Consider the following 14,461-nt stretch of genomic DNA (forward strand, 5'->3'; position numbering starts at 1 on the left):
TCCCTCTCCTGCCAGTAGGGGTCACCCCTGCCCACTCAGTCCCCGGGGCAGCCAGGTGATGCAAGCTGGTACCATCAGCAGGGCCCCTCCCCTGGCCACGGCTGGTTCAGGGATGATCACATGAGCCAACGTGGCCCAGTGAGAGTCAGCCCTGGGATTTCTGTGGGAACTGCTGGGAAAGAGGCCTACTAAAGTATTCACTAGGGAATTCCCTAGAGGGCCGCCTTTGCAGCAACGTTGGGAGAGTCCTGCTTGAGAATGAAGTGAACACAAGAACGAGTTGAAAGACGGCGAGTTCGAGCTTCCTGAGAGCTGCATTTGAACACTGGGCCCCAGCCGGCCCTGAAGCCAGCCCTCCTCCTGAACTTCTCAATCCTATGAGTCAATAAATGCCCTCGATGATTTAGGTCTGTTTTCCCTGGGCCTTTTCCCACGTGAGCCCCCAGTCGTCTGTCCCAGGGCTTGGAGTGTCTCCTGGATGAATCCAGAAGGAGGGGTGGTTGCCCATATGGTAGCTCTGACTCCTGACTGGGAGTCATTCTCTTGGAGAGAGTCTCTCTCTCTCTCCTTCCCAACTTCCCCTTTTAATGCTCCCATGTGACAAGGACTTAGATGACTCAGAGTTGAGAAAAGGGATATCAACAAGATAACATGGACCCATTTTGGACTTCTGAAACAGCCACTTCTATCATCCTCAGAGCTCCAGCACTTCAGAGCTGTGTCACCTCAGGTAAGAGTCTTAACCTCTCTGGGCCCGTTTCCTCATCTATAACATGGGAAGAATAATAGTGCCTACTTGGGTTGTTGCAAGGATTAAATGAATTAATACACTTGAAGTGCTTGGGACAGGTCCTGGCATGTAGTAAATCTCAATAACTGTTGCCTGCTACTATTATTACTATTATAGTTACTATCTTCAATCACGTCTAGACTCCAGAAGTCCCACTCCTAGAGAATGAGGCACAGGGAAAGGCAAGAATTGTCCACCCCCCGGCTGCTTTGGGCTTGCCTTCTGAGTTATATTTTCCTCTCTGAAGACCGGCCTCTACCCCAAATGATTGACCCTGGGCTAATCCACCCAGAGTGGTCAATAGCCTAAATGATGCCTTGTGGGATGAGTAGAAGCCTGCCAGGAAACAGGAAGAAGGGAAGACACTCCTGGCTGAGGAGATTTGAGGACACATCCCTGTTGTACTCACTGGCTGTTCAGTAAAGCAGGCCCAAGTGGGGAGCTTTGGGGCCCTGGGTTTCAGAGGAACAGCCCACTGGGGACTCAGTTTTCCAGCCTTCCTTCTTCACCACTGTTCTTCCTCCACAGGCTCTTGAGAGAAAAGCCTCTGGGGTGCAAGGACCAAGATGTGGTGCCAGGCTTGTGGGTCCTGACTCCCTCCAGGATACCCCTGGGACACTGGCGTCCATGTATGCACTGGGTGACTTGGGGCCAATGGCTTTCTCTCTTCAGACCTTGGCAGAAATAACAATTTGCTTTGCACCAAAGAATCTCAAGAGACTCTTTTTTTTTTTTTTTAAAGATTTTATTTATTTATTTGACAGAGAGAGAGACAGCGAGAGAGGGAACACAAGCAGCGGGAGTGGGAGAGGGAGAAGCAGGCTTCCCACTGAGCAGGGAGCCCAATGCAGGGCTCGATCCCAGGACTCTGGAATCACGACCTGAGCCGAAGGCAGGCGCTTAACGACTGAGCCACCCAGGCGCCCCGAATCTCAAGAGACTCTTAATTCCTACTCTTTTCTCCCTCACGGCTCCCTCGGTTATGAGCTCATTTGACCTCTGTACCCCCTGGGATGGTAGTTTAGAGCAGAGACCAGCCTCCCCATTATACAGATAGGAGAACCGGGGCCAAGGAAGGGACTGAACAGGGACTCAGTGAAGGAGGCTTTGGGATTCAGCCTTTCACTAGATGAGGGGTCAGCAAATCCAGCCCACTGCCTGTTCTTGTAAACAATGTGTTATTGGAACACAGCCATGCTTGTTCATTCGCATATCATCCCTAGGCGCCTTCACAATACAACAGCAAAGGTGAATCGTTGCTACAGAGGCTGTATGGTTTGCAGAGTCAAAAACATTTCATATCTAGCCCTTTACAGAGAAAGCTTGCCAGCCCCTGCAGTGACCACACTTTCCCATGGAAACACTGTGCAGATGAAAGAACAAGAATAATAATCGCCTACTATGTGCCAGGCACCACGCAAGACTTTTCTGAAGTGTTCATCACCATGTTAAGGTGTAGCTCAATGACCTTGCACACACTGAATATGCCCGCATGGCCCCCCCGCTGTCCCTTCCAGTCGCTACTCCCCAAAGGGCAACCGTTCTCCCTACTTCTCTTTGCACAGGTGTGTTTTGCCTGGTTTTGACCTTTCTGTTCATGGAATCACAGGATGTGCTCTTTTGTATCTGGCTTCTTTCACTCAGTGTGATGTTTGTGAGCTTTATCGATATGGTTGCACATCGTTGGAGTCCATTCTCCTCGCTAAAGAAGATTCTACAGGGCAGAGACACAACAAGGTACTTACCCATTCTCCTGCTGCTGGCCATTCGGTCTGTTTCCAGTTTCCATGGAGTATGATGACTCTGCAAGATATTGGACCCCCTTTATCTCGTCTCAGCCTGGCCTCAACCCATGTATAGCTCATTTGGAAGATGTGCAGGTTTGGAGACACGGCAGGTGGGGAAAACCTTTGGTAACTGTGTGCTTGTAGTCCTGGCTCTCTGGCTTCCTTGTTAGATTCTGGCTTGAAATCCCACTGTGACTACACACTGCATGATTCCATTTACATGAACTTTCTAGAAAAAGCAAAACTCTGGTGACTGAAGGTAAAGCCTGGGTTGTCAGGGACTGGGAGCAGCAAGGATGGACTGCAAAGGCACAGGAGGTGATGGAAATATTCTAACACTGGAATGTGGGCAGGATCACACAACTGTGTGAATTTCTTTAAAGCTCATGGAGTTGTATGCTTCCAAGTGGGTGAAATTTTATGGGATGTAAGTTATACCTCGATAAAGCTGTCCCCCCAAAATCCCAAACTCACACTCATCTATTTCTTTGTGTGTGCACGCGCATGCACAAACACACCCACACACCCACACACACAGCTCCCCCTGCCTCAGTTTACCTATCTATAAAAGAGAGGTCGCCGCTCCGTAGGTGCATGAGGCCGATTGTGCAAACAGTTGAGGGCCGTTTAGCCTGGACCTCTTCCAGCTTCCCCCACGATTAGACACTCCCCACCAGCGTGGGCTCTCTCTGCAAAGGCCTGGAGGTGGGGGTGGTCTCCCTGGCCAGAGCTGACATCTGAAACGATCAGGATCCTGTTTGGCTTTGCTGCATCCGACCTGCCGCTGGCGGGGGCAGGAGAGCCACGCGCAGCGGATGCACCGGCCCCAAACTGTTTCTCCAAGTAGTCCCCAGAGATGGCCATTGGCTTTCAGTTTCTGCACTTGTTTATTTTCAAAGGGACGTTGCCAGACCGCTAAGCCACCCCTGCCCTTTCATGGTTTGTTTTATGCAAGAGATTTCAGGAAGAGAGAGAGGAGGTAAAGTACCCCGAAACCAATTCCTCTGCCAGCAAAGAACTGCAACAGGGCCCCCGGCTGTTAGATTTGAGGGGCACGTGGGGCCAGGATGCCCTCTTGCTGACTGCCAGCCCCCCGAGCGCTGGGGATCCTGAAAGTGTTGATACTCACTGCAAATATGTAACAGTTGATGCTGGGACAATTGGACATCCACCTGCAAAAGGAATGAACCTCAGTCCATCCCTGTGCCTTATAGCCAAATTCACTCAAAATGGCTCATAGACCCAAATGTAACTCTAAAAATTCTAGAAGAAAACAGGAGAAAATCTTTGTGACTGGGGTTAGGCAGAGCTTTTTTAAACATGACATCAAAGCGCTAACTATGAACGAAAAAGTTAATAAAATTGGACTTCATCAAAATTCAACACTTCTGCTCTGCTAAAGACACTGTTAGGAGATAAAAAGACAAACCACAGACTGGCAGACAATCTTGGCCAAACACATATCTGATGAAAGACTTGTATCTAGAATATATAAAGAACTCTCAAGAGTGAATAACAAGAGGGCGCCTGGGTGGCTCAGTTGGTTAAGCGACTGCCTTCGGCTCAGGTCATGATCCTGGAGTCCCGGGATCGAGTCCCGCATCGGGCTCCCTGCTCGGCAGGGAGTCTGCTTCTCCCTCTGACCCTCTTCCCTCTCGTGCTCTCTGTCTCTCATTCTCTCTCAAATAAATAAATAAAAATCTTAAAAAAAAAAAAAAAAAAGAATGAATAACAAGAAAGCAAACACCCCTGCCAAAAAAAAAAAAAAAGGAAAGAAAACCTAGCAAAATATTGGCATAGATATTTCATCAAAGAAAATATATGGCAAGCAAATGAGCACATGAAAGATGCTGAACATCATTAGTAATTAGGGAAATGCAAGTTCAAAGCACAGTGAGACGCCAGGACACTCCCACTGGAATAGTTGAGAAGATAGACCACGCCAAACGCCAGGGATGACGCAGCGCAACGAGACCCCTCCCACCCCTCCGACACTCATCTGCTGCTGGGGAGCTAAATGGTACAGCCATTTGGAAAACAGTTTGGCAGATTCTTATAAAGTTAAACATCAATGTACCAAACAACCCAGAAATCCCACTCCTACGTGTATTTATCTAAGAGAAATTAAAATGTCCAAAAGCCTGTGCATAAATGTTTATAGTGGCCTTATCTATATAATCACCCCAAGCTGGAAACAACTAAAATGACCTTCAATTGCCGAGTGAATGAACAAACTGTGGTACATCATACAACGAAATCCTACTCAGAAATAAACAGGAAAAGGGGCGCCTGAGTGGCTCAGTCGGTTAAGCGGCTGACTTGATTTTGGCTTGGGTCATGATCTCAGGGCCCTGGGATTGAGCCCCGTGTTGGGCTCTGCGCTCAGTGGGGAGTCTGCTTGAGGGTTCTCTCTCTCTCTCTCCCTCCCCCTCTGCCCCTCCCTGTGATCAAGCTCTCTGTCTCTAAAATAAGTAAATAAATCTTTAAAAATTTTTTTAGTTTATTTGAGAGAGAGAGTGAGTGAGAGAGAGAGAGAGCACATGTGAAGGGCCAGAGGGAGAGGGAGAAGCAGACTCCCCACCTAGCAGGGAGCCCAACGCACAGCTCGATCCCAGGACCCTGGGATCGTGCCATGACCCCAGCTGAAGGCAGACACTTAACCTACTGAGCCACCAGGTACCCCTAAATAAATCTTTTTTTTTTTTTTAAACAGGGGCGCCTGGGTGGTTCAGTTGGTTAAGACTTTGCCTTTGGCTGGGGTCGTGATCCCAGAGTCCCAGGATCGAGCCCCGCATCTGACTCCCCACTCAGCGGGGATTCTGCTTCTCCCTCTGACCCTCCCCCCTACCTTGTGCTCTCTCTCTCTCTCACTTTCTCTCTTTCTCTCAAATAGATATATAAAATCTTTTTTTTAAAAAAGAAAAGAATAAACAGGCATGAACTACAGAGACACTGAAGAATAGGGAAGACTCTCAGATACATTATGCTGAATGAAAGAAGCCAGACTCAAGGCTACGTACTGAAAGATACCATTTGTATGGAATTCCGGAAAGAGCAAAACAGTAGGGACAAGAAGCGTATCTGTGGTTGCCAGGGGCTGGGGTGGAAGGAAGGGGTATGAGGGAAGCTTCTGTGTGTGTGTGGAGTGGGTACAGGAAATATTCCACATCTTGATTGTGGTTGTGATTACATAACTATGTTTGTCAAAACCCATGGAACCATACACTAAAGACAGAGCTTTCCTGTATGTAAATTATACCCAACCCAACAAAACAAATAATAATAAACCAACATGGCACCACATACTAGGTCCCAGGCACCATTTGAAGTACTTCCCACATATTGACTCTCTCAATCCTCACAACAACCCCAGGAAGTGGGCACTAATTATCCTAAATTGTGAAAGTTTTGTCCCCAGAGCTCTCTCACCTTCTTCAGTTTCCTCCCCACTTTGGTCTGACCCCTAGCATGCTCTTCCTTCTGCAGGCCTCACCTCTCCCGTGGCTGTCTTCTTCTTCCCACAGCCATAGTAGGAAGAGTTCCCACTAACTTGTTCCCCTGAGAGGCATTGGCAGGGAATGCAAACTCAAATGCCTACAGGAGCCAGGCAGGTAATGTAAAGAAGCAAAAGCGCACTGGGACAATTGGGAGTGGTGGGGACTGCGGAAATGGGAACATCCATGCTGTGTTTAAAGGGGACAGTTGCTCCCAAGCTCCAGCTGCTACCGGGGGGGAAATGATAAAGGCCCAGTGTTGTCAGACCTTCTGATAGTTCAAGAAAATTCTAACATTCTCTTGTTTATATGAGATGTCATGATTTTTTAAACATCAGCAAATCAGCCAAATTAAGGAAAAAAACTGTTTAGATATGTTTTTATTATTGTATAATAATCGCATGTTCACCCCTTTGTTTTCCACCAAAATCACCCGCAAAGTACAAGAAAACAAGAAGCAGAAGTGGCAAATCCATATTTAGTGAAATAAGGTAACATCTGTGGCCCCAAACTGTAATATACAAAGTGGAAAGGAGGATGAAGAATGCAAATGAGCCCTGCAAGGTGGAGAAAGATCAGACCCAAGTGCTGGAAAAGGAGAATCTAGTGAGAGGCAAGCCAGTCCTCTCCCGCAATCCCGGAAAATCTCAGGAATTGGATGCCTCAGCTACTGCAGAAAGCAGGAGACTGAAACGGGGCTTGATTGAAAGTCTGTATATGAAACAGACCTCTAGGTTGCCACCCTCATCCTGCTCAGTCTCAGCTAACTGCCTTCTCTCCCTTCCTCTGGAGACAGGAGGTGTAGCATCTGGAGAAATTACATCAGAGAGGCTCCAGACTCATGGACGGTAGCATGGAGGAGTGCAGGGAATGAGCTGCCCCTTAGCTGCAGGCAGAGAGTTTGGTGGCATTTGACAGATGAACAGCAAGACCGCTGCCCCCTTCCCTGGCCTTGCCGCAAAGAGTCTGTAGCCAGGCTTATCCTTTCCCAGAAGGCAACTGGAGCTCATTTGCGCAATCTGAACCACTCAGAGAAAAGACCTCCAGATTCTGACATATAGGAGTCTCTAACCTAAAAGCTCCCTGGCAACCCACTGACTCACCACTTGATGAGCCAAGTTCCTGCCATGCGTGCTGATCCTAACAGTCATTCTAATGGACATCCAGACTTTTGAGGAAAGCTTCCCACATGACGAGAGAGTTCAAAACAAACTAATGGAAAAAAAGAAGAAAAAGAAACATAAACAATTCAGGGAGCAAAAGATAATTTCAAATAAACTCAAAGTAGTATTCTTGGAGAGATAAAATGAGATTGCATCTATGAAACAGGAACTGGATGCTCTCTCTATAAAGAAATAACACTCCAAAAATAAGAAAGACCTCTAAAAAAAAGTTTTAATGTGGCATAAGTTAAAATTTTGGTAAAATTCCCCTAAAAGTAGGTCAGGGAGACAAAAATAAAAAAATATAATAAAATTAGAGAATTGATCCAACGGGTCCAATATCTAATAGAAGTTCCAGAAAGAGAGAACAGGAAAAATGAAAGGAGAAAATAATCAATTACATAATATAACAAAATATCCCTCACACGAGGACATGAACCTTCAGTTTAAAAGTGCCCACAGAGGGGCACCTGGGGGACTCAATCAGTTGAGCATCCAACTCTCAGTTTCAGCTCAGGTCATGATCTCATAGGTGTGGGATCAAACCCTGAGTCAGGCTTCACACCCAGCACAGAATCTACGTCAGATGCTTTCTTTCCCTCTCCCTCTGCTCCTTCCCTGCTCGCATGCTCTCTCTCTCTCTCAAATGAATAAATAAAATCTTAAAAAAATAAAAGAGCCCACAGAGTGCCCAACCTCATTAATTTTAAGGAGACCCACACTAAGACACATGATCATAAAATTCAGAACACTAATGACAGAAGATTCTAAGGCTCCCAGAGAGAAAAACACATCACAGGAAAACAAACAAACAAACAAACAAAAAACCAAACCAGTATAGGATTGGCATTGGAGGGGTGCCTGTGGCTCAGTCAGTTAAGTGTCTGGCTCTTGATTTCAGCTCAGGTCAGGATCTCAGGGTTATGAGATCTAGTCCTGTGTTGGGCTCCGTGCTCAGTGGGGAGTCTGCTTGAGATTTTCTCTCTCCTTCTCCCTCTGCCCCTTCCCCACTCACTCTCTCTTTCTCTCTCTCTCAAATAAATAAATAAATCTTAAACAAACAAACAAAAAAGAATGACATTGGATGTCTCAAAAGCAGTATCAGAAGCTACAAGATAGTGGAACAATATCTCTCAAATTCAGAGGGCAAATGATTTTCAGCCTACATTTTTCTACCCAGCCAAACTATCAAACAAACATGCAGGTAAAATAAAATCACTTTTAGATGTGCAAAGCCCCCAAAATTCTGCTTCCCATGACCTTTCTGCAGAGGCTACTGGAAGATGTACTCCTATGAAACAAGAAAGTACACCAGGAAAGACAAAGACGAGGGGTGTGTGTTTCTTTTTTTAAAAGGTAGAATTAATATTTTATTGTCACTTATAATCAGAGGGTAGTTGGGTATATAGTCTTCATGCTTGATCTTTCCTCTTCATAAATAAAACAATTATAAAAATTTTTTAAAAGATTTTATTTATTTATTTGAGGGAGAGAGAGAGCCAGAGAGAGAGCATGAGTGGAGGGGAGGGGCAGAGGGAGAAGCAGACACTGCACTGAGCAGGGAGCTCAATATGGGGCTTGATCCCAGGACCCTGGGATCACAACCCAAGCTGAAGGCCGACACTTAACTGACTGAGCCACCCAGGCTTCCCCTGCCCCAAAATTATAAGTTTTAAACAGGCAATGGCTGATTATGCTTCAGCAAATATGATTAGATTAATTCATTCTTCAAGATTTTCTTTGTTAACTCCAGAAAATCCACCCACCTTTTGTCCTTTTTTAAAAAAATTAGAAGGTTGGCATGCATTTGACTTCACACTCTAAAGCAACATCCTGACGTCATTCACATCTGCTTCAAGGAACATCATGTTGGAACACTTTTCAGAGAAGGAATGAAGAAAGGCTTGATCATTTTGCAAGGCCCACAGCATGTGAATGAAAGTCAACTGCTAAAAGTTTATCTCCTGCACTGTTTAAGTCTTCCTGAAAAGCACACTTGCTCTCGATCTGCTTCACCATTTTGGTGGCTGGGGTCTGACAAGCAATTTTAAAAACTAATGAAAGGGGATCCAAAGCACCATACAGAGCTTAGGAAATAGTATATTTGACACAAGATCAATGAAGTAAATTTCCAGGATGATAAAGGGAGGTCCCAGGACAATAGCTATGCAGTAAGCCTAGACAACAATCAATCCCTATCGTTAGGACAAAGGACTTCAGTGGGAAAAATTGAGGCTGATAAGATCTGATAGGGTTGACTCTGTCAAAGTTGTATTGAGATATATTTAACAAAACTATTGGATGGTATGGGAAGACTTACATGGGTTCAAAGAAAGCTAAACAAATGGGGAAAAATGTGAGGCAATTGTTAACTCCAGGAAAAACAAAAATTTGAATAATTTTTTGTTCAAAGAAACAAGGAAAAGAAATTATAGTGCACAATAATTTTGTGGCTGGGGCGCCTGGGTGGCTCAGTTGGTTAAGCATCCAACTCTTGACTTTGACCCAGATCATGATCCCAGGGCCAAGAGATCAAGCCCCAAGTAGGGCTCTGCCCTGGGTGTGGAACCTGCTTAAGATTCTCTCTCTCCCTCTCCCTCTGCCCCTCTCCCCCTACTTGCGTGCACATGTGCACATTCTCCTTCTCTCTCCCTCTAAAAAAATAAAATAAAACAAAATAAAATAAAATAAATAAAATAAAATAATTTTGTAGCCAAAATAATAAAAACATTGAATATGAATTAAACACAATATAATTTAACTATATTAGTAAAAAAGGGGAGGAAAGAGGTGTATAACAAAATAAAGTAAAACCATTCTTTTTTTAATATTTTAATTTTTTAGTTAATTATTTAATTGAGACAGAGAGAGCATGTGCACACAAGCACGAGTCAGAGGGAGGGGCAGAGGCAGAGGGAGAAACAGACTCCTCACTGAGCGGGCAGCCCAACTCGGGGCTTGATCCTAGGACCCTGGGATCATGACCTGAGCTGAAGGCAAATGCTTAACCGACTGAGCCACCCAGGCGCCCCAAGTAAAATGGTTTTAACATAATAAGTTAATAGATGATGTCTGAAGTTGATGATTTTAGAATATATATATATAGCAAGAGAGGCTTTTTTTTTTTTTTAATTTGGAGATATATACTAGAAGTAATAACTAAAAATTTCAAAAGGGATTACCTCTGGGAGGAGGTGGGTGGCGCTATCAGTTACTAAGGGGCACGGCATGGGTGTGGGGGGGCCAGATAGGGGACTGCTATTTTTAATTACAAGCCTTCTAACATGATTTATTCTTAAAAACTCTATTTTTTATTTCATTTTTATAAAAATCTTACAAATCATAATTTTTAAAATTCAAGTTTAAGTTTTATTTGTTTTGCTCTATGCTGTTTCTTGTGTACTCTATTTACTTGAATTTAATTTTTGTTTTGCTAAAGAACAACCTCCAGTAATTCTTTCAAATATCCTATGGGTGGAAAAAGCCATTTATTTAACCTTTTATCCTCCAAGATTTACTGAGGTAGAATTACATACAGTAAAATTCACTCTTTTCAGGCATACATTTCTATGACTTTTGAGAAACTTACACAGTCATACAAACACCACCATAATCAAGAGAGAGTATTTGCATTACCACAAATAGTTCTCTTGTTCCTTTTTGCAGTTAGTTTCCTCCCCACAAGCTCCTGGCAACCACTGATCTGGTTTTTCGATCCCTATTATTTTGCCTTTTACAGATGTCATATAAATAAATGGAATCAAACAATATATGGCCTTTTAAGTCTGAATTCTTTTACCCAGCATAATGCTTTTGAGATTCATCCATGGTATCAAATTAATGGAAACCAAAGGTATAATTGATCATTACTCATCAGTGCTATTCACTAAATAGTTCCAGTCATATGCTTGGATTATACTTCCTGGCTCCTTCGTGTTTGGGTGAGGCCATGTGATTAGTTCTAGGCAATGAGTGGTGAGTACATATCACTTCTGGGCTGGACCATTGAACTGTTAATGTGAGACCCATTGAGCTTTCTCTTCCTTTCTGCCACAGTGATGGGCAACATTCCAGATGGTGGTTGCTCTGCCAGCCTGAATGTTAGAGTGACTACAACCAGCAGAGCCCACTGCTGACCTGTGATGGACACGTAGCCAATAGATAGTTAGCAAGAGGCAGAAAACACACCTTTGTGGTTTTAAGCCATTGAGATTTGGGTGTGGTTTGTTATCACAGTACGATCAACCTATATTGATCCATAGAGAAGGCTTGTGTATTTAAGCACTGGAACTTTTTCCTTTATTGCTGCTTTAATTATTACCTCTCTCTATTTTTCCCTCTCTCTTTCACTTTCTTCTTTCTCTCTGGAACTATTAGGCAGGTGCTGGAACTTTTGAATGTATCTTCCATGTCATTTACCTTCTCTTTGTCCTTTTAGAATTTCTAGGAGAAATTCTGTTTTAATCTTTTAGCTTACTACTGTGTTGTCCAGCCATATTCATTTTGCTATCAACTCAGCTTTTCAAAATAATATATTTATATTTATTTTCCAAGACCTCTATTTGCTTCTTTTAACAAAGAAGCTAAAATAAGTTTTTGCTTGATGGGCACAGAAGCTTCCACATTTTTTCTAGAGCTATTAATTATTTTTATTTATTTTTTATTTTTAAAGCCTTCTGTTTGTTCTAACTTCCCCCTTACTTGTTAGTTCTCAGGTAGCTTTCTTCCAGAGTGCTAGCTTTCCTTAAATGCTTGCTGACTGACTTTTGCTGGTCTGTAATACTCTGCATTTGGGAATTCTTATTTGCCTGATTGTTGATTTAATTATAATGGAGTGCTTCTGATTTTTTGAGAAGAGATGGCTGTCCTTATGAGGTTCTGTGTTCTTGTGGTTTGCTGGGTGTAGGAGCTCTCTGTCCTTCGTGGGAGTTGTTAGCTCCCCTGGAGCACTGCCCTGCATGTCCCTCTGTGCATGTGACTGTTATACTGCTCCTTACTCTGCAGGAAGGAAGGTGGGGCCCCTCATGCTAGATTCTCTGCAATCATTTCCACATATCCTGGTAAACTGCCCCCAAGACCTTCTCCCTCTAGCCATTGATTGCTTTTTGCACCCTCCAGATCTCACTCTTGGTAATTCTCTGCTTCCCGCCTTTTAAACTGGGGTTTCCTCCAGTCTCGTTTTTTTTTTTTTTTTTCTCTAATATAATCTTTAAGAATCCGTGGTGTGGATTAAACAAAGCATGTCTGTGCCCTGCATATGGCCCATGGGTTGCCAGTTTGCAACATCAGCCTTTAGAGAGGTTCTGTCCTCCTAGGGAATTGATGTTTGCTTTTTTAAATTAAAAAAAAAAAAGTATACATCCTCCCACAAGGATGTCTTTTGTGCTAAGAGACCAAGGAGAAATAAAGAGTACACTAAAAAAAAAAAATGTATACAAGTAAGAATTGTTTCTTTTGGAAATTAGAAAATACAGATAAGCATAAAGAAGAAAATAAGAATCGCTCCACCCGGAGATAACCGGTGTGAACATTATGGTGCATTTTCTGACATACACACACATAAATATATGACTTTGTTAGTATTTGTTTGAAATTGATATCAAACTACTGATAACTTTTTTAAAAGTTGGTTTTCCACCTAACATTGTATCATGGGCATTTTTCCACACCAGTAATATTTGCTTCATTTAACATGTCATGTTTCAGGAGTTCCTGGGTGGCTCAGTCCGTTGAGTGACCCACTCTTGATTTCAGCTCATGTCATGTTCTCAGGGTTGTGAGACTGAGCCCTCTGTCGGGGCTCTGCACTCAGTGGGGAGTCTGCTTGAGATTCTCTCTCTCTCTCCCTCTCTCTGCCCCACCCCCCTCTCTAAAAAAATGTAATGTTTCATTCCATTTGGGGCCATAATATATTCAATGAATTCCCTCTTGTCAGACATTACATTGTTTCTAATGTTCACTCTTGATAAGTGATGCTACAGTCTTAGGATCAAATTCTAAAGTGGAATTGCTGCATCAAATGCAGCTGGGCATTTAAGAGTTTCCCAAGGAGAGAGGTCTTCAGATGAAGGAAGGCAAGTCAAAGGGTGGCGTTTTAGACATCTGCAACCAGCGTTGGGAGCGCTGCTTTGGGCAAGGGGGTAGACCTCAAACTCACACTTGAAGCTGCCAGTTCCTTTGGCTTATCCCTCCTTGGAGACATCTGGGGAGGGAGGATGCATGCCCATTTTGTAAGAGCCCTTTTTCATTTTCTCTCTGAGCACTGTCCTTCCGGAGGCCCTTGTGAGGAGGAGGGTGGGGCAGGGTACTCAGTGTCCACCCAAATCTGGAAGTGAAACTGTTTTCAAAGCAGAGCACAGAAGCTGTGGAGGACTCTCAAGGGACTAGAGTGGGTGCCAAGTGTCTCTTTCCCCCTCTTGATGCCCTGTCATCCCCCATCTTCCCAACATGGCCCCCACCCCAGGCTGACTTTGAGTCCCTGAAACCTTGACAGCTTTCTAGAAGTTTTGACTATTAGGTTGAACCATATGAAATTGCTGTTTCTGTAGGTCCAAAGTGGTTGAGTACTGGCAATTTCTAGGTAACTCTGGTCTGGTTGGTTCCATTATTTCGGTCTGTAGAACATTTCTTTAGCACTCATTCCGAGCTAGGCACTGTGCTAAGCAATTTATCATCATTTTTAACCGTCACAACTTTCTGAGACAGAATTGCTCCCTATTTGAAAGAGAAGAAAACTATGGCTCAGAATTTCGCCTTTCAGAATTGCTTGGGGGCTGGCTCACCCTCCAAATTTAAGATCTTAACAAAAACGACAGTATTTGGGGTTGTAGTTAAAGGAGCTGGTGACTCTGGCACGTACTAATTGTGATGCCCCTTGGAGAGTGCCTTAACTTGGCAGAGCCAGTTTCCACCTCTGTGCATGTGAAGTCTCAGTGAGAAGTGTTCTTGATCTTGTTTCCGCGTTAGAAAAATCCCTTTGGTATTCAGAGACTCAGTCTTTTCATCAAGAAGATGGAGATCATAACCACTGTGCTCCGCTACACGAGGGACCAGCTGTTAGGACACAGTTCCAGGCCCAGCCAGAGAAAGCGGAGCCTGGGAGGGGGAAGGAGCCCCACCTCCACCCACCACGTGGAGCGCCCGCCCCGCCCGCAGCGCGATTCCCGGGAGTGCGGGGCGGGGTCGGCACGGCACCGCTCGGCCAACGCCTCTCCAAGGCCGCGACAC

General features: G+C 44.3%; 1 long non-coding RNA gene and 1 pseudogene across 1 annotated transcript; one reads left to right on the top strand and one right to left on the bottom strand.

Moving 5' to 3' along the window:
- LOC145716861 (uncharacterized) lies at positions 1 to 2,802 on the top strand. The gene is made up of 2 exons (XR_014139811.1): positions 1 to 730; positions 2,435 to 2,802. It is a non-coding gene; the product is annotated as an uncharacterized LOC145716861 (long non-coding RNA).
- A 6,123-nt stretch (positions 2,803 to 8,925) lies between these two features.
- On the bottom strand, positions 8,926 to 9,497 carry LOC102745295 (thioredoxin pseudogene; annotated as a pseudogene).
- Between the last annotated feature and the right edge of the window lie 4,964 nt (positions 9,498 to 14,461).

This window comes from Leptonychotes weddellii, chromosome 13, assembly GCF_054177405.1.
Source record: "Leptonychotes weddellii isolate Sample4059 chromosome 13, ASM5417740v2, whole genome shotgun sequence".
Classification (NCBI taxonomy): domain Eukaryota; kingdom Metazoa; phylum Chordata; class Mammalia; order Carnivora; family Phocidae; genus Leptonychotes; species Leptonychotes weddellii.